The following is a 20703-nucleotide window of genomic DNA, read 5'->3' as shown; positions in this document are numbered from 1 at the left end:
CAGGGGACACCAATTAGCCCCTTGTGTGAAGATGAAGGTCAAACTCCTCCCCAAGGCCCACACAGCCCCATATCGTCCAGGCCTGCTGATAACAACCCCCATAACAACCCCCACTTCACCTTTCACCCACTTTCCTTAATTCTCCACACTCTTAGACTCAGAGGTCTTCCCATTGTTTCTCCATAACAAGACACACTCCCCCACCTCAGGGCCTTTGCACATGCAGTTCCCTCTGGTTGGCAAGCCCTTCCCCTAGCTCCATGCCTGGCCAGCTCCTACATACTTCCTTCTAGATTCCTCTGCACCCCACGCCTCTCTCTCTATGCCCTTATCGCATCTGTGATTATATATTAATTTGTTTGGCAACTTGTTTGCTACTTGGCTCATGCTCTAGACTCAAATATCTGAGAGGCCGGGGACCTGTTCTCAACTCCGCCGCAAGGACCTACCCAGACTGACCACACTCCACAACCCCAGAGGTCCTGGGAAGTGTCTGAATAGAAGGGAAGAAAGAGCACCCCCCCCTCCTTCTTTGTTGAGCAAACTTCTTGCTCTCCCTGAGCACCACCTCCTGGAAGCCTCCTGACTGATGCCTCCTACAACTCCCACTACTAACCCCATCACCACACTGCTGAGCCTGAGTTAGAAGCTCCTAGTATACAGCAGAAGCCCATACAGGGTCATGGATATTTGCATATAAGCAGGTTTGGGAAAATGGGGTCAACGAAGGACCAGGGGTTTGGGATGGGGGGTAGTTGTCAGCACGTCACTGAACCATCTACTCCCTGGCTCCTGGGGCTTAGGGGAGCCAGACATCCCCCCACCCACCCACCAGGTCACAGTCAGGGAAGAAGCCAAAGCAGGCACAGTGCTGTGAGCTGGAGAGAGTTCGTGCTCCAGGAAGAGGCTGGGGAGAGGAGGCAGAGCCAGGGAGGCTTCCTGGAAGAGGGGGGCCTGAAACTAAGCTTTCAAGAGCAAGAACAGATAAGCAGCTCAGAGAGGAGAGGGCAATGCTGGCAGGGAAACCTTCAGGATAAAAGCCCAGGGGCCACCCAGGAGGGCCTAGGCAGGCAGTCAGCTGAGAGAGGTGACACATTGTAAATCACTTCCCTGTGTGGAAAGACCACATCACCAAGGCACACCACAGCACCACTCCACCAAAAGGGCCTCACGGCTTCCATGCAATCCCTCATCCATCAGGACAGTCTTTTCCAACACTGTTGTGGGCCCGACCCCAGACTGGGAAAGCCCTGCTCCCCCACCACTGGAGAGGGGTACAAGGACAGCCAGACCGGGGTCTCTGAAGCTCTGGGGTCAAACTGCGTGAGCTTGGTCAACTCACCTCCCCTCTCTGAGCCTCAGTTTCTCCATTCGGCCTATTTTATACTTAACAAGACTGAGGCCTGAGGAAGCAGTGAGCGGCTTGAGGCCACACAGCTGCTGGCCGGCAGGACTGTGCTGGAGCTCTCTCCTTCTCAAGGGGTGATGAGATGGCTTCCCAGACACCAATCCATCCTCTTCTGGACACGAGTCCCACAGGACCTGCGCCCTCGGCCCCACCCACTTTAAGCAATCCATCCGGTGAAGCGCTCATTTATTGAGCATCTACTACATACCAGGTTCCCACGTGTAGATTCCCCCATTCCACATGTGAGGCTCAGAGGGGTCATCCCTTGTCCCAGGTCACCCAGTGAGACAAGAAGTCTCGGTGTCTTGTCTGCCTGGCCAGGGGGCTGAGAAGAGGGTCAGGAACAGGACCAGCCTGGCCTCTTCTTGAAACCAAGTCTGATGTCAGCGGCACTGTGGCTGGGCCTGGACTCCCCTCAGGTAACCCAGGGACCACTGCCCCCATTGTGAAGGTCCTGAAGCTTGGGGACCCCATCTAGCCAAGCCTCACTTGTTCTGCCCACTGTCCACTCAGCCTGAAGGCCCCAGAGGCAAACCCGATACCCCACAGGTGAGCCTCTTCTGTCCACCCCCATCCTTCCCCAGGAGTCGCAGCCAGACCCACCTGCCACTGATCCAGACCGCCAGATCAGAGAGGGTAGGCAGTCCTCTGACCACACAGAGCTGGGCAAGTGGTTGGCCCCGCTGGCACTCAAACTCACCCCCAGCCAAAGCCCAGGCAGAGAGATGGACCCCGCCTGGTGGAGAAAACCCAAAACTTTTGCCAACTTCTGATCAGGCAAGCGGCTGGGCCTGCCAGGGGCAAGGCTGGGGGCTGGGGGCAGCAGGGACCAACAGTGTGGCCCAGTCCCTTGCAGACCGGCGGCACCAGGCCCTACCGTAAGCCCCAGCAGGATAGGGAGGTCCTAGTGCCCCGGCCCCGCGCCCCTGGCTCGGCGCCCCCAGGCCCACCCTACCCGCCCCCCCTCCACCTCCCATCCCCGGCCGGGGGCGCCAGGCCCGGCAGCCGCGGCCAGAGGCGGCGCCGACAGGCTCAGATTTCAGATTTGGCCTAGACCTTGCCCGGGGGCTCGGCCTGGCTCCTGCTCTCAGGGGGCTCGCAGGGGAAGGGTGAGCTGGAGGTGGTCCCCGCGCGGACAGGACCCCCGAGCCCCCCGCCCAGCCCCCTCCCCCCGCGGCATCACAACAAAAGGCCGCGCCGGGCAGGTCCCTGTGCGCCAGCCCAGCGCTCCGGGATCGCGGCTCGGACCCGGGGGTGGAGGTTGGAGGGGTGGACAGGAGCCCCCCGCGGCCCGGCGATCCGCCACCACGGTGGTCCCTGGCGGGGGCTCCCCCATGCCAGCCGGGACCCGGGGTCCGCGGAGGGGCGGGGGGTGGGGGGGCTCACCTGGGCCGGTCGGTAGGCGGGCGCACCGGCAGACAGACGCACGGGGTGGCGGGGGCAGACCGCCGGACAACCAAGGGTCGGGCAGACGGCGGCCTGGCCGCTCCGGCTCCCAGGCCGGAATGGATTCCGGGCCGGGAGAGACAGATCGAGAGAGAAAGGGAGGAGGAGGAGGAGGAGGAGGCGGCCCGAGGAGGGGAAGAGGAGGGAGGGAGCGCGCGAGCAGGGAGGAGGGGCCCGGCAGGCCGCCGGGAGGAGGAGGAACGAGGAAGCTTGCGGGGACGGATTCCCCGCCGGTGACCTAGGAGAGACCCACATGGGGACCCCCCACCCAATGGAGCCGGGGGTCCGGGAGGGGCAGGGCCGGGGGCGGAGGCACAGAAACCCTACCCCCACCCCGTCCCGTGAGGGCGCCCCACCCTGTGGGACCCCAAAAGACCCTCAAGCCAAAATGCCCTCCCTAACTGCCCCCAACCCACCCACCCTGTTTACCCCAAATCCACTTTTCGCAATTACCGATAATAATAATAATAATGTCAGCACTAATGAAGCCCTCACTCCTTGCCAGGCACCAGGCTAATGGCTCATGGCTCAGGTTGACTCTAGGATCTATTCCTAACAACACCAAGGCTGGGCAGACTGATGGTTATCCCCATTTTACAGATGAAGAAACTGAGGCACAGAGAAGTAAGTTGAGAATCAAGCATTGGACCCTGGCCTTGACCTGTTTCCCAAAGTAAGGATTGAGGATTGGGGAAGGAAGAACAGAGTGGGGAGGAGGAACATTTATTTTAACAGATATGTGTTCATTTTATTTCTTTTTTTTTTTTTTTAGATTTTATTTTTTGAGAGAGAGAGAGCATGAGCAGAGAGAGGGGGAGGAGCAGAGGGAGAGGGACAAGCAGACTCACCACTGAGTGGGAAGCCAGATTCGGGGCTCAATCCCAGGACCCTGAGATCATGACTGGAGTCAGATGCTTAGCCAGCTGAACCACCCAGGTGCCCCGACATGTGTTCATTTTAATGTGTATTTAAAAAAACGAAACAGTAACTAAGGAAGCTCATCAGAAGTCATTGAGTTCTAGATATTCCTGCTTATGAGGGGGCTGAAGCCAGTACTTAGCGGCAATCGCACTTCCAAGGAAATAAGGAGGCAAATTACATCTGAATGCAGGGGGCCAAGGGTACAGCAGAGAGGGGACATAAGGAAGTGCTGCTTTATGCCACAAAGACTCCCCCAAATGCTGTGCCAGCAATGTTACCCCCACCACCTCCCAGCCTGTGCTCCAGAACGGCACCCCACCTTTGGCTCTTCCCTCGTCCTCTAGGGATCATGGCACAGGGAGGGGTGGGTCTGAATCCAGCTTTAAGCACCTCCACCTGCTTCCTCTCTCTTTCTCTGAAAGTTCTCCCATTTCACAGATGCAAAACTAAGGCCCAGCCAGGTCCAACAGCACCAGGCCTAGGCTTCTCCTCCTAAGAGGGGCTAGGAGGCGAACCCTAGAATATAGGAGGCAAAGGCCTCAGAGCACAATAGAGCCTCCAAGAGACCAGGAACGAGCAAGGCCTAGAGCCAGCCCGATCTGGGTTCAAATCTAGGCTAGTTGCCCACCTGGGGCATGTTGTACAAGCCCACCGACTTCCCCAGCCCCATCCCCTTGCCTGCAAAACAGAAGTAAACATAGCCGCAGAGGACTCCTGTGAAGGTCAGAACGGACAGGGGTGAGGGTGGCCAAGCTTACACTCAGCCAATGGTATCAGCTAGCGATAGTTCTTATGGCCGGTAAACTGAGGCCAAAGCGGGAAGCAGCTGCTGGAAGTCCCACAGCCAGTCAGAGCCAGCACCTGAAGCCAGCCTGGGCGGGGAGAACAGCTGTTTCTGTTTGCAAGGCTGACTTAAAGATTAACCGCAGCTTCCTGGGATTCTGGGCGGGCCCCGGGCTGGAGGAGCCAGTTTCTTGGTTTCTCTTATTCACTCCTAAAAGCCTTCACCAGCCACACTGGCCAGAATGGGATAGTCACCAGGTGGGTGCTGGAACTGACTCTTAGCACTTGCAGCAGCTAATTGTGCTCATCTCTCCAACTCCAAGGTCCATGACGTCACATGGGTAGCTCGAGATTAGCCACCATTGATGGGAATAGTTACGCCTTGGAAACAAGGGGCGGGGGGGAAGACTTTTTTTACTTCCAGTGAGCTAAATGTTAAATATTTACAAGCACAGAACATTCATCCCGAGGAGTTCAACCGAAAGTTCTGGGCTTCTTCTGGACCTGGGAGGACAGAGGGCTTTAAAAGCACAGACTTTGGATCCACAGACTTGGGTTTGAGTCCCAACTCTGCCACTTCTTGTATATGGGATGGTTAGCGTGCTGTTTCTCTAAGCCTCAGTGTGCCAATTTGCAATAAGGGCTAAAGATCGTGCTTCTCTCGGAAGGCTCTCCTGAAGATGAAACAGGTGATCTACACTTAGTATGTGTGAGCCCTCAGGATTCATACCCCTACACACTCTCTTGAAGGAGGCAGGGGCTACTGGGACACGTTTTGGGTCTGTAAGCACAGGGGCAGCCTTCTGCCTGGAGCCACCACTGGCTTTGAGGGTGGACTCAGAGGCTGAGGTTCTCAGGAGGCCCTTCAGGAGGATATGGCCAATACGATGGTTTCAGTATTGAGTGGTGGAAGTGTTTGTAATTTTCATACTCCCTACCCCCGGGCCTTTGCTCAGGCTGTAAGCCAACCAGGAGTGCTTACCCCATATTTCTAGCTTCCCAACGCCCCCTGCTCATTAAGGTCCTGAATAAATGCCACCTCTTCCAGGACATGCTTCCTGATAGAGCCCTGATGGAGGAACACTGCAGATCTGTCCCCACCCTGAGGGCAGGGACTATGGTCCGACCCATGCCCAGCACAGAGCAGATACTGCCCAGCTGTCTGGAGAGATCAGACTAGGGACGTCCACATACAAAAGTTCAAATTCCAACTCTTCTATTCATTGACGGTATGGTCCTGTCCTCTCTTGAGCCTCAATTTACTCACCAGTATAGTGGGGGCAACAATTGTACCAGCTTCTGTGATTATACAGATACAAGAGTCCCTGGTTTGGTGGATAAGTAACTCTTCGTGCATTATTCTGTTTAAACCCTTGTTAGTAAAACAGTGACTCATTGCTTAATACCTGCAAGTTATTCATCATCATTAATGGACAGCAAACATTTATGGACCACCAACGGTATACAAAGCCCTGGGTCTCGCCTGGAATGCCACAAGGACAATCTCCCAACCCAAAGCACCCAGCAAATGAGAGATATTAGTGATGTCAACACGTTATATCTCTGGAAACCTCCTCTTCCCTCTGACACCCAGCCTGGGTCAAAGCTACACGGAGAGCAAAGTAGAAGGGGTCAGGGAGGCCTGGACCCACACAACTGGCAGCAGTCCCCTGGGTGACAGCTTTCCCGTGACATGAGATATGAGACCCCATCTGTACTTTACCCAAGGCACTGGTGGCTATGGTTCAATGGTGGCCTAGTGGCCACACCCACCCCGGCCCAGCTCACCCTTGAAGCAGCGACTGGGAAGCCAACCCATCACAGACTCTCAGCGGGAAATTCCAGACCAGCCCTGTCATTCGCCAGAAGGTGGACTGCAAGTTGTCTATTCAAAGCCATGGGGCTCAGGGTGAAAGAACAGGGTAAAAGGGAGGGCAGGCTCTGACTTGAGGCTGCGGAAGGGGCGTGGCCCCTTCCGTGGCACTGCACTTGACAGGTGACATAGAGATGCCCAGTTCTTCAGCGCCTCAGCTGGATCTGTCCCTTTCCAATTGCTTAGGCCTCCCACACGAGCCCTGCTCACTTTCCCTCCTTGTCCGGCCAGCCTCCCTGCAGTCACCCATCACAGCAGATCATTCCACCTGGAGGCTTTGCAGCTGCTGGTCCCTCTGCCAGCAAGGCTAAGCTCTACTCTTTCCTCCTCTAGTCAGTCCATATTTACTGAGCATCTACTAGGTGCTAGGGTCCACGCTAGGGGCTAGGGATGCAGCAGTGAAGAAATCAAGTCGGGGACACCTGGGTCGCTCCATTGGTTAAGCCACTGCCTTCAGCTCAGGTCATGATCCCGGAGTTCCGGGATCGAGTTCCACATCAGGCACCATTTCCACTGGGAGTCTGCTTCTCCCTCTGACCTTCTCCTCTCTCATGCTCTTTCTCATTGTCTCTCTCTCTCTCAAATAAATAAATAAAATCTTAAAAAGAGAGAGAGAGAGAAAAGAAAAGAAACAAAGTCAGATCTGCCTTAGAGTTGCTCATAGCCTCAAAGAGAGGGAAGTTCGACCAGTGCACCAGGCACGGTGATGGGGCAAGCACTGGGGGCGGGGGGGGGGGCAGGTGGCAGTGCTCAGAGGAACCTCCCCAACACCCGTCCAGAGTGTGTGGTGGAGTAGGAGGCTGGTGAAGAAAGAAGGTCCACTATGGAGAGCGTGGAAGCCTAAGGAGAGCACTGCTGGTGAAAATCAGATGGAGATAATGTTCCAGGCAAGGGGAACAGCATGAGCAAAGACACAGAGGCCCAAACCACTGCTATGTTTGGAACTGTGATCAGGGCAGGGCGGATGGAGCACAGCATGATGGGCAGGCTGGAGTGGGGGAGGGGAGGGGAGATGGGCAGCTGGGGTGAGCCCTGAGGATCCCTGAGTGCCAGACTTGGCTTCTGTCCCAGAAGCCTTGGGGAGCCATGGAGGGTTGTGAGCAGAGGAGGGCCTGGGGAGACGTGCTTTCACTGAATGGAAGACAGGCTGTGGGGCAGGGAAGAACAGTCTGGAGGCCTCTGATGGTGGCCACAGCTGAGGACCAGCTGAAGCCAAGACCCAGGCCTACCTAGTGTGTATAAACACAGGAGTTCCAGGGAGTGAGCCCACCAGCCCGAGGACAATAGAGATGCATCCCAAGCCCCATGAGAGTCAGAAGGCACTCAGGTCAGGTGAGCATGTTCTCCCTTAGAGGCCAGCCGCCAGCAGGGCAGTCAGCCTCCAGCAGGTTCCTCAAGTATCCACCCGCCTTCCAGGGAAGGGAGGGAGACAGCGGGCACCTTGAGCAAATCATGACATTAACCATCAAAATCCTCACAGCCTCACCTTCTGAGTCTGCATGGCCAATTTGCAGATGGGAAGCCTGAGGTTCAAATGCTTCTCTGTCCAGCCCAGAGTCTGGTGACAAAACAGGATGTCACAGATAGAAAAGACCTGCCCGTGTGAAGAGAAGGGAGACACCTGCCCCCCACCCAGGTTCCTGTGAAGGGCAGGAGCCAAGAAACTCAGGCATTCATCATCCCACCACTCCCCTCAGGCCACAGTAGAGGCCCAGAGAAGGACACACATTCTCCCAAGGTCATGGGGAAGGGGGGAGTCCTCTGGCAGGCAGAGCCAGCCCCCCTCCAGCCCAGGCCTCCCTCCACCATGTCTCTGAATGTTTGTGAGGAAAGATGAAAGGAGCCAGGGCCCTTGATCCGCCTGGCCTGGCGGGAGGGCAGAGGGCAGGGCGGAAATCTGCAGCCAGAGCGGTGACCCCCAAGATCAGAGGGGTAGAAACCTGCTGCGCAGACAGGAGACAGCCTGCAACAGGAGGGCTTCAGAGAATACTTGTAAAAATAATCATCAGAGCACCAGCTCCCCGTCGCTGTGCACACTGCTTCCTGGCCAGTGCTCCCCTCCTGGGGCTCTGTGTGTAAAAGCATCTCAGTGTGTTCCTTCCAGCTCTGTGAGGTGGGAGCTACTGTTATCCCCATGGGACAGAGGAGGAGACTGAGGCTCAGGGAGGCCACATGCCACAGCGGCAGAGTGTAGGACCTCGAATCCAAACCCAGGCAGAATTCCAGTCCTCCTGAGAATGATACTCCGGTCGTTCTATCCAGCCCAGAACTTCTGTGAGCCTTCGTGGCCGTCACCTATTTCACGTCCAAGGGGGAGAGGTGGGGCCCACAGCGCCTGACCCAACAGCTGACCCCACCCAACCCCTTCCCAAGCCTCCACTTCCCCCTTACGGAATTTTACCATCTCCACCGGTTCCCAGGCTTGTTGGAAAGACGGACTGTAGCAATGTTTTGTGGGAGTGCTTCAAAAAGTAGATACTCAAGAAGAAAAAATGCTAGTACTCTACTCTGCCTTGGAGGAGGGGAGCATAACTCTGCATTCCTTAGTGACTTCCTTCCTTCCAAGGAGAACAGCGCAGAAGCAGGGGCAGGGAGGTATGCTGAAATGGAGAAACCTGACAAACTCTGCCTCAGCCAGGTAGTCAAGGTCAACATCAACAGGGATAAGTCATGGTAATGATACGTGCCCTTGATATGATGTGATGAGAGCAGCACTTCATCTCTGTGGTCTTCCTCTCCAGAGCCTGTAATCCCCGTATAATCATGAGCAAAACATCAGACAAATTCCAGTAAAGAGATATGCTACAAATATTAGTTGACCAGTTCTCCTTAAAATTTTCAAGGTCAAGGCAGCTGGGTGGCTCAGTCGGTTAAGCGTCTGCCTTTGGCTTGGGCCATGATCTCTGGGTCCTGGAATCCAGGCCCATGTTGGTCTCCCTGCTCAGTGGGGAGTCTGCTTCTCCCTCTCCCTTTGCCCCTCCCCACCTCTTATGCTTGCTCTCTCTGCCAAAAAAAAAAAAAAAAAAAAAAAACACTGTCAAGGTCATCAAAACCAAAGAAAGTCTGAGAAATTGTCACAGCCAAGAAGAGCCTAAGGAGACACGATGATGAAATGTAATGTGGCATCCTGGATGGCAGCCTGGACCAAACAAAGGACATTAGGGGAAAACCAAGGAACTCTGAGTAAAGCGTGGACATTAGCTAATAATATATACCAATATCGTCTCATTAGTTGTCACGAATGTACCATGCTAAACCAAGATGTTACTAACAGAGAAAATGTATATGCCACATTAGGTTCTAGAGCAAAGGGAAGGATTTTAGGACTGGCAGGAAGCCAAGAGTGCTGTCTCTCAACATTTCCTTCTAACCCTGGAGAAACTGAGGACAGAGGGATTGAAGTGATTACCCAAGGTCATACCACCAGTTGAGGACAGCCTAGACTAGGATCAAAGCTTCTTAATGTCACAAGAATGTGTTAAATGCCTGTCGTATAAAAGGCAACAGCTTAAGTCCTCGTCATGTTGAAGGCAGGTTAAGAAGTTCAAAGATTGTTCATGGCTCAGCACCTCCTTTGGGCCAGGTGTCCCAGGACACAGACCCTGACCTTTGGGGGCTCTCAAGCTAGAAGGGGAAACAGATGCTGATGCGTCCCAAGCTGGAGGGCCAGGAGCCATGAACTCCTCCGTCCAAAAGATCCCGCCCCGCATGTGCAGCCCGTGTGACCTCACCGAGCCTCACTCTGCCAGTGACATCAAGCACTTGGTGACTGTACAAAGTACCAGTGATGCTGAGAGAGGATCCAGTCAGGTGTCAAGGCCAAGAGGGAGCTAGCGTGGGGCCCTGGGCACTGCACATGCTCCATGAACAGTGATTCTTTCCATCAACTTCTTAGGGCAGTCTGAGGGCTGGAAGAGCCAGAAGAGGTAGCCACTTCTCAGTTTGCCTCAATTTCTCCAGGAGCTGCCCCAGTGAGAGACATTTAGGTTGGGTCTGGAAGGACAGGAAAGGGTTTGCCAGGCAGGGAGGAAGTGGAAGGCTCCAGAGTTCACTGTCTGGTCTGGCAGAGAAAGAGGCATCAGGCTACTCTCTCGGGGCACTTCCATGTGACAGGACTTCCCCGTTTCCTGGCCTTGCTGCCTCCTTCCTGGTCTCCCTGGACTATGGGTTCACCACCGCCTGAGTCAAGGGCAGAGGCAGCAGGGGCTGGGCCAGGGTGGGGGTGGGCACCAGAGCCACACGACTCCAGGCCTCCGTCTGGAAATGAAACCAAGCCGTGCCTCCCACTCACCAGCTGAGTGTCGCTTATACAACTTCCTCCTTCTGTTCCCGTTCAGGAATTACCCGGGGCAGGCTCTGCGGTGGTTAGGGGATTGCCCCAAAGGCTGGGCCGGGGGCCTCTGGGTCTTCTCTGGCCCCTGAAAGACTCCCAGACCCCTCATCTGGTCAGTCTTCTCCTTGTCCCATCCCTGCCTCTACACATCTGTCCGTGTAGTGTGGTCTACCGTCTCCCCTCTCTCAGCTTGTCCAGACCCTGCTCGGCCCCAGGCTCCTCCTGGAAGCCTTCTGCAGACACCCCTCCCAGTCCTGGCCTCGTGAACCACTCACAGGTCTCCTATATTGGAGGTCTTGTGCCAGGATTGGGGACCAATGCCGCAGGGATGGTCCTCTGCAGCTTGGGCCTCTGACTCCTATGTCCCTGTGCATCCCACATGCTTTGTCTACTCTCAGGGAGAGAATCGGAAACCAGCACCCCAGTCCAGTGCAGTCTCTGCATGGTGTGGTCTTAGGCAAGCCCCTTCCACTCTCAGTCAGCGTTGTTTCCATAGCTGCTGAGGGAAGAGGTTCAATGACATGTCCAGGGAGAACGGGACATGCCTTAAAAGAACAGGACGGTGAGGACGGCCTGACCCCCCACCCTTGCCAACCCCAATGTAGAGATTCCCTCCGAGGGAAACTGGTAAAATGCATATGGCAGGGCTCCAATTCATCCAAATTTCTAGGTGGAAACAAATATGGGGACCCAAGGAAGGGGACTCATCAGCCAGACAGACATCCTTGCTAAGAGCAGCTATGGAAGGGAGCCTGGGTAGCTCAGTCCATTGAGCCTCCAACTCTTGGGTTTGGCTCAGGTCATGATCTCATGGGTTGTGGGATCGAGTCCCGCATGGGGCTCCTCGCTCAGTGGGGAGTCTGCTTGAAGGTCTCTCCTTCTTCCCCTCCACTCTCTCTCTCTCTAAAATAAATAAAAATAAATCTTTTTTTAAAAAAAAAAAGAGCAGCTACAGAGACCTCCCTTTCAATCCTGTTGATAGCCCTGTGACCTTGGACCAGTCACTTGACCCCTCTAGCCCTCACTTCTCTCATCTGGAAACTGGAGATAACAGTACATACTTCACATGGCTCTTAAGTGATTGTCAAGACACAGGCGGATATGCTGCTGTTGTTACTGTTATTGCTGGTGCAGTCGGCCTAAGATTCCATGAAGAGAGCGGACAACGAGGGGAGCCTTAAAAAATTCACAGTGTGGCACCTGGGTGGCTCAGTGGGTTGGGCCTCTGCCTTCGGCTCAGGTCATGATCTCAGGGTCCTGGGATCAAGCCCTGCATCCAGCTCTCTGCTCAGCAGGGAGCCTGCTCCCTCCTCTCTCTCTGTCTGCCTCTCGGCCTGCTTGTGGTCTCTCTCTGTCAAATAAATAAATAAAATCTTTTAAAAAAATTAACAATGTAGATCTATATATTTTGCCATAGAGTTCACGCTTAATTAGTAAATTAAAATGTTACAGTATTACTAATATAATTCTTGGGGCGCCTGGGTGGCTCAGTCAGTTAAGGGTCCAACTCTTGATCTCAGCCAGGTTGTGATCTCAGGGTCATGAGATCAAACCCCAGATCAGGCTCCATGCTCTGTGGGGAGTCTACTTGGGATTCTCTCTCCCTCTCCCTCTGCCCCCACCAAGTCACGCTCTCTCTCTAAATAAATAAATAAAACCTTTTAAAAATAATAAGAAGAAATAACATAATCTCATCTCTGTTAAAAAAAAAATGGGCATGGGAGAAAGAAATAAATACTAGCATGTTTCTAGCAGTTGTCCCAGGGATGGAGGAGCAGAGATGAGCTGAATTGTTTTTTTTTTCCTTTGTGCTTGTCTTTTCTTTTTTAGTTTTCTATCATAAGCTCATATTACTGGAGCAACAGAGGTAATATAGGTTGCTGATGACTGATCACAGTCTTTGCTCCCCAACTGATCTGAACACCCAATACAAGGCCTGGTCCCAGAGCTCTACAGCTCAGGGCTCCTGGGAGCCAAAGTCCTTAAGGGTGAGCTGGTCATGCACTTGACCTCTCTCCACCTGATCTGGGCTGGCCCCTGGAGGTGCATCTGCCTGGGATCCTGGTGCTCATTTTGCTCCTGGCCCCATCTGATGAGGAAGACAGAAACTCCCAGGGGAAGTGCCCAGTTCTCTCCCTGACGTCCCAGGACCCTGCTTCCCCTTCCCTTCAGCCTTGGCTCACCCTGTTTACTTCCACAAACCCTCTGCAGAGGTGGAAATGGGGGTGGGGGGCGCTCTTGGGCCCTGGGCCTGGGTTTAAGGTCAAGGACGCAGCCCGTGCTCCCCTAAGAGGAGCCCATAGTCCCATGGCTTCAACCAGACTTTCTCTTTGGCCCTTCCAAAGCCGACCCTGAGATAAGAGCTCACTTGGGAAGGGATCCGAGAAGCTGCAGAAGCAGGGAAGGAGGAAGGAGGAAAGCCAACAGAAGAAATGTTATCCAGGTCACTGCCATAGGCAACAGGAGTCCCAGTCCCCACATGCCTCCAAGAAACGTTTCCCCCCACACTTCCTAACCAAGCCTGCTCCCTGCCTCCAAGGAGCTGGAGGGAGAAGATCTGAGAAGGAAGGGACTAACAGCCAGTTTTACCCCCTCCCCCTCCCCAGCCCTAGCATCTCTACCTGCCCGCCTCCCCACAGAGCTCTGCATACCTCCATCCATCATCTCGAAGACCCTTCCCCAGGACAGTCCCCCAGTGCCCACTCTCGGCTCCAGGATATTCCTCTTCTCCTAAGCAGAACACATCCTCTCCGTTCCCTGAAACTGGCCTCCTCCTGGGTCCCCCACTTAGGGATCGTTGCCCCCTCCTCTCAGGCCCTTCAGCCAAAAACCAGGCATTCCATCCTCCCACACACCCCCAAGACCTAGGTGGGGCCTAGCGCACCCAGACACCATCCTGTCGTCTGATCGCCCATCCCCGACTCATTCTGTAACAGCCCTCGAGTTCCTCTTCCCAAACCAGAGCTCTGGTCCTTCACTGACTCCCTGTGGTCTCCAGCCAGAGCCCACACTTAGGAGGTTACACGGGGCCCTGCCAGCCTCTCCAGTCCCACCTTCATCTTAGTCAACCCCCCCACCCCCTTCCCACGACACTGTCTCACCTCCAGGCTTTTGCTCTTGTTTTCCCTGACTGGGAGGTCCTTCTCTCTGCCTGTCCTCCCTGGTTAATCTTGCTCCTTCTTTGATCCCTCTTCTGACCCTCCAGCCTAGGCCAAAGCTTCACAGACCCCATCTGTACTTCCCACAAGGAAGGCTCATTTGAACCCTTCCACTCCCCACCCTCTACCCCCACCCACAGACCGAAGAGCTCCAGGGGTTAGAGGTTGGACCTGGGTCATGCCCAGACCAGGGCTTGACCCTGAATAGGCCCCATCCTTGTTGGGACAGGAACCTCAGGCCTGGGTTGCCCAGGTCCACTGGAGCAGTGCCAGGCCTAGTCCAGCCCGTGCCTGAGGCTGGCACATTAGCTCAGGCTTCTAGACCAGGAACCGAGCCAGCAGCCCTGCCCCAAGTCACACCCTGAGTCTGGCCTCACCTTCTCCCCATGCCCATGCCAGCTCGGGGGTGGGGGGGCGGGGGGTGCGGGAATCTCACAAGGAGCCAGGAAGGATCCCAGCCCCCGTCTTGGCTCAGGTCTCAGCTCCCTGGGGCCACAGTCCCTGGCTGAGACCTCTCGCATCCAGATGGTTGGATGGGGGAGGCCCAGAGTTGGCAGGGAGGTCTCTCCCCACAACACGAACTTGAGCCAGGCCTTTTGCCACTTGTGGTCTGTGCTCAACTTCCCACCAAGCTACCTCCCAATAATTAAATATATTTAATCATCTAATAGTTAAATTAGCTTCCTGGGCCTTGAACTAGCTCCCCTAAAGCCTTCCCATTCCTAGAGATGCTGGTATAGGTGTTTCCAGGACCTTGGGATGGGGCTACTTGATCTGATTCAGCTCCGCAAACACGGAGTGCTTTCTGTGTCAATAGGAGGAAATGTGCCCCGGGAAATATACAACGGGTGTAAGGGCCAACCTGGGCGGCATCCCCTCCCTGCTGCACCTTGCGCCATCACCAGCCAAGCCTCTCTACCTGCCGGGCATGGGAAACTCAAGGCCCAGAGGGGGTGAGTAACTTGCCCAAGGTCACAGAGGCCAGGTCTGGAGATCTGGCGGAGGCCTGAAGAGTTGAGGAAACATTTCCTGTCTGACGTTTGCACCCTGGTTGATGAAACGCATACAGCCCCATCCTTCAAGATCCCAGGGCGAGATCTCGAGAGAAGTGAGAGGTGGTCAAAAGCCAGAGAACAAACATATTGACACAGAAATCCAGGCTGTGGGAGTCGATGGGGGGCGGGGGGCAGGATGGGGAGCAGGCGGGGAGCAGGAGGACAAGGGGACATGGAGGGCTTCTCAGAGGAGGTGAATTTTAGCTAAAGCTTGAAGGATGAAAAGAATGGCCATATAAAGATTTGGTGGGGGGTAGGGGAGGGGCGAGTGTTCAGGCAAAGGCCCTGCGGTGAGAATTGAGGCAAATGGGTCTGTGTGGAGCCATGGGGGGCAGGAGGGGGGCAATGGGAGATGAAACTGGAGCCCCGGAAGGGCCCAGGAGAGGAGACACATCAGTGTATGTTTCTGAAAGATCCTGCTGGCAGCTGCATGGAGGGGGGTTGAGGAGGGCAGAGAGAGGCAGGCAGCCCTCTGGGAGGGGGTGAGGTGGCTCAGCCCTGGCGGGGAGGCAGCCAGAAGCGCCTAGCTCGAGGGCATGGGGGAAGCGGCCAGGGTCCTCACTCGGATGGGGAGTGTGGACGCACAGAGAGGCCGAATCGAGACTGATCCTCAGGCTTCTAGTTTGGGTGGATGGAGTTGCCTTTTACTGAGATGGGGAAGCCTGGGTAGGAGCCTGTTGAGGGGAAAATGTCAAGAGTTCAGTTTTGGCCAAATTATGTTGGAGAAACCCTCTCTAGGTATCCATGGAGATGGTAAAAAAATCAGTAATTCTTCAGCCAACACTTACCAAACACACTGCATCGGGCGCTAACTGCCTTCTTCGTGTTAACTCATCGAATCCCTTCACCAAGCCCTTGGAAAAGGTGCTTTTGTTCTGCCCATTTCTTGGACAGGGAAACTGAGGCTTGGAGTAGGTTGCTGGGTAGAGGAGGAGAAGAAGGCAGGCAGCGTCCCAGGGAACCCTCATGTCTAGAGGGTCTCCGAAAGGGCTCTGGCTTCCCGGAAGGGGCTTCTCCTGGGTCAGACATTGGCTGGAGACCAAATGAGTGAAGACAGGAACACAGGGTGCCCCGGGGACTGAGCCACAGGGCAGCTATAGCCCCCAGGCATTCAGGGACAGGGGAGTGGGGAGACCAGAGGGAAAGGGAGGAGGGGTGTTGAGCAAGAGGGTCTCACACTTTCCAGGAGCTCAGCCTGGCAGGGGTGAGACAGAGCCGCTGGTGGGACTGTGGACTGCAGGACACTGCCCGGCCCACTTGGGGCCAGGGACTCCAACAGTTTGCCAGAGGGACAGACACTTCTGAGTAATGATTTCCCTTTTGATATCATCCGGGTCTCTGTGCACCTAAGCCCTTCGTCAGCCTGGAGAGCTCTCCCCCTCCTGCCCTGTGCCAATTCTCCAGTGGCCTCAGGGGCAGGGCGCCGGGTCAGGGGAGGGAAGGGTGACTCACTCCCACCTCTCTCAACTCGGGCTATTCCCACGCGAACTGGGACTTACTTGGTCAGAGCTGAGAGGGTGGTAGACGTCCCTGTGCTCTCTGAGGACTGTGGGCCTAGGAGTCGATGAGGGCCAGGCCTTGAATGCCAGGATAAGGCCAGCGTCTCCCGGCTACTGGACCAGGAGCCCTCCAAGCTCAACAGCGAACAACGACACTTTCCCCACCCAAGCAATCCAGAGTGGGAAGACCCCAGCCAACCACTGGGGCCATCTTCCACGACTGTATTCTAGGGAGGCTTAGGCCCCGAGTGGGGAAGGGGCTTCTCCAAGGTCTCCTTCCATCCCCTCCTTTCATCCGTGTCACCCGATGCTTTAATCCTCCGACTGTCACCTCCCCCTGGAAACTTTCCCGGACTCTCCTCCAGGCTGAGTGAGGGCCTTCTTCTGCATTCCCAGAGCCCCTCAGGAACAACATCAGCAGGCTTGTGACAGTGTCTTGTACTTGTCTGTGTGTCACCTGGCCTCACAAACTGAAGGCAGGAGCCACTGAGCAGGACTGATCCACTTTGGTGTCCCTGGCACCAAGCTCAGGGTCTGGAGAGACCTGGGGCTGGCGTGTGTTTGTTGAACCAAGCTCCGCTGAACTGAACCCCTTTGTGCCTTGTGAAGGGCCACAGGCCTTGATCTTTCTCTGGCTTAGGAGACGGGCGCCATACTTCAGGTTCAGCGCTTCCGTCAAGCGGCCGTGCAGACGCGGAGGGCCCCTGGATGACAGAAAACTAAAAGGACTGTCAGCTTCCCGGCCTCATTTTCCAGAGGAGGAAGTTGAAACTCAAAGCTATGAAGTCCACGGCCCCGCAATCAGCAGGGATGAATCACACAGACGGCCGGGGCCCTGCTCTCCCCTTCCGTCAACGCGGAAGCCCAGGGATCCTTGCCTCCAAAAGCTCAGCTTCCTTGGGTCCTGTGAGCTCATAGGCCTCAGGCCCTGCAGTGAGGGGAGGAGACATCATTCAAGAGGCTGTTTATCATCGTGTTGTACCCCCCCTGCGCTCTTGAAGCAAAACAGTCCCAAGAAAGAGGGTGATTCATTCACAGGACCCTTTGCCAGTTCCAGAGAAAAGGCAGACCAGAAATACATTCCACAACTTTTGAAGAGGAGACAAAGAAATCTCCAGACGACGTTTCTCTTTAGTGGACACAGGCTGGGGGAACATATATATTTTACATATTTATATATTATAAATATTTATATATTTCTATTACATGGTTTTCCTGTCAGAGAGCCGAGCTCTGGGGGAAAGAAGTTGTCATGGTTTCAGCCAAATTCCCCCCAAAACACAAGGTAGTGGCCTCTAAGAACACCAAAGACTGCACTGCTTTTAGAACAACTTGACCACAGACGCCTGGGTGGCTCAGTTGTTACACGTCTGCCCTCAGCTCAGGTCATGATCCCAGGACCCTGGGATCGAGCCCTGTGTCCTTGCTAAGCAGGAGTCTGCTTCTCCCCCTGCCTGCACTTTCCCTTGCGTGTACACTCGGCGCGTGAGCTGTTCTCTCTGACAAACAAATAAGTAAAATCTTAAAAAAAAAAAAAAAAAAGGAAAAGAACAACTTGATGGGCTCAACCCAACAACCACTCCTAACGTTAACTGATTGGATGTGAGTTAAAACCAAATTAGATGGGCTGTTTTTGTTGTTCTTGATGTTAATTCCTCTAGACCTCTATTTGTCAAGGAGAGGGTGAGAAACTCATGCGTGTTCCTCTTAAGTAGAGGGAAGCTTGCTGAATGTGCTGGAGGCTTTGGACATCTTGCAAACAGGAAGACATGGAGGGAAGTAACAGGTGAGTCTGGTGGGGGGCGGGTAGGGGAGGACGATGCTTGGGGGGCAGCATGACTTAATTGCCAGGAGAGTGAATGGCAAACCTCCACAACTCACAGAAAACCTCTGGAACTACTATAGCAGTACAAAGACAGATGGAAAATTCAGTCTCTTTTTGAAGTTTCATTATCTATGCTCTAGGTTTGGGTCTCCTATAATATGAATGTCATACTCAACTCTTTAAAAATTGTACTTTCAGCTCCCAACCCTGAGCTGGGTAGAAGTAGGAGCGAGCTTGAGCTCTTTGCCCAAGTGAAGTTGTGTGATACAGGAAGAAAGCTCCAGAGATCTGTGTTCTAGTTCAGTTCTGACTCCAAAGAGCATAGGTGTCATTGGTCATGTCTCTGGTGCTATTTGAGATACGATTCCCCCATCTGTAAAATCTTAGAGAAGAAAATGGGTTGAGGGAGAAGAGGGAACTTTGAGGCATGGGCTTTGGAGTCACACTGCCTGAGTTCTAATTTTTCTAGCTGTGTCCTGAGGGAAGTTGCTTAACCTTTCTGAGCCTTGCTTTTCTCATTTGTAAAGCAGAGACAATAATATCTACCTCATGAGATTTGCTGAGAAGTTAAACTACATAATGTTTACAAAGCACATAGCTTAGTGCCTGGCCCCCAAGAAGGTTTAATTGATACATAATGAAATGCTCTGATCTTAAGCATTCAATTTTGGCAACTGTGTATCAAGATACAGAACATTTCCATCATCCCAGAACATTTTTCTTGTGCCCCTTCCTAGTCAGTCCTCCTGGGAACAACCACTGATCTGATTTCTATCACCACGATTTGGTTTATTTTAGAATTCCACATGAATAGAGTCAGACAGTGTTTATTGTATTTGGTTTTAGGTATATTTGGCTTCTTTCATTCAATGTAATAATTCTGAGAGTCATTCATATTATTGCCTGTATAGTAGATCATTTATTTATGGTGTGTAGTATTTTGCTGTACAATATGCTACGGTTTATGCATTCTACTGAAGATGAGCATCTGGGCTATTTCCAGTGTTTGCCTTTTAGGAATAACGCAGCTATGAATATTTTAGCCAGGATTTAGTGCAAGACTTTCATGGACAAATATTTTCTTTTCTCTTGGGTAAACACCGAAGAGTGGAGTGCTGGGTCCTAGAGTAGATGTATGTTGAACTTCTTAAATTCACTCTCTGATTATCTTCTAAAGTGGTTGTTCTGTTTGACATGTCCATCAGTGAAGTGTGAGAGTTCCAGTCCCTCCGTGGTCTCCCCAACATTCAGTGTGGTCAGTCTTTTCCGTTTTAGTCATTCGGGCATCACCCTGTGGTCTTCATTTGCATTCTCCTGATGACTAATGAACTCATTCTGTGTGCTTATTTAGAATATCTTTAAAGGTAGCTTCTCCCCCCTTTCACTGCCCTGTGGCTTTCAACCTCCAATATTTGAAAAACTGTTGAATAAATGTGCAAGGGAAAGACTGATAGCAAAATCTAGAAATATAAAGAGCTCTACAAGTACAAAGGCAAGCATGCGCTCAGTGTCAGAACCCCTTCCTTAATTTTCATTTCCCAGGACTGAGAGGCTAAGGACACACTTGTCTTCCGAAGAAGTTAAGATCATGGCTGACCTGGGATCCATGTTTGCCAGAGAAGGTGGAGAGAGGGGGGATGTTTGTTTGTGTTTGTTTGTTTGTTTGTTTAAAGTAGGCTCCATGCCTGATGTGGGACTCAAACTCACAACCCTGAGATCAAGAGTCTGAGCCAGCGAGGCACTCCAAGGTCACAATGTTTTAATGAAAAATTTATCTGGTTAAATAATCATTTTCACTGCTACCAATTATAAACTACCCACTATGCTCCAGGCACCTCATACACATAAAGCATTGTCATTTTTTTTAAAGACTTTAATTTTTAAGTAATCTCTACACCCAGTGTGGAGCTTGAACTTAAAACCCCAAGATCGAGTCATATGCTCCACTGACTGAGCCTGCCAGTTTCCCCCAGCATGTCTAATTTTTTTAAAGTTTTTTGGGTTTGTTTTTTTGTTTTTGTTTTTGTTTTTTGAGAGAGAGAGAGAGGTAGCACAAGTTGGGGGAGGGGCAGAGGGAGAAACAGACTCCCCACCAAGCAGGGAGCCGAATGTGGGGCTGGATGCCAGGACCCTGGGATCATGACCTGAGCCGAAGGCAGACATTTAACTGACTGAGCCACCCAGGTGCCCAGCATGTCTAATTTTTACAGTTGCCCTGCAAGGTTATTATATGATCTCCATTTGGTGGACTCTGAAAATCAGAGATGTAAATTCCTTTGATAACACCACACAGCTACGCCTGCACAGGCACGCACACAATTGGGATAGCATTGAGCCCTAAAGTGAAATGAATGCTACACTTTGCTACAATGTGGATGAATCTCAGAAACTCATGCTGAGAG

General features: G+C 53.3%; 1 protein-coding gene across 3 annotated transcripts in view; it reads right to left on the bottom strand.

The window, feature by feature from the left end:
* Window positions 1–2958, bottom strand: part of SRC (SRC proto-oncogene, non-receptor tyrosine kinase) — a 50293-nt gene extending 47335 nt beyond the window's left edge. For 2 of the 3 annotated variants that reach the window (XM_045980800.1, XM_045980799.1), the window contains exon 1: window positions 2795–2957. The gene's annotated coding sequence lies outside the window, so the exon portion shown is untranslated. Of the gene's footprint in view, window positions 1–2794 lie in introns of all 3 variants that reach the window. The other variant, XM_045980801.1, reaches the window with a different exon arrangement.
* Between the last annotated feature and the right edge of the window lie 17745 nt (window positions 2959–20703).

The sequence above is a fragment of the Meles meles genome, chromosome 16, assembly GCF_922984935.1.
Source record: "Meles meles chromosome 16, mMelMel3.1 paternal haplotype, whole genome shotgun sequence".
Classification (NCBI taxonomy): domain Eukaryota; kingdom Metazoa; phylum Chordata; class Mammalia; order Carnivora; family Mustelidae; genus Meles; species Meles meles.
The sequence above is the reverse complement of the archived record's forward strand: the minus strand, read 5'-3'. Positions and strand labels throughout refer to the sequence as shown.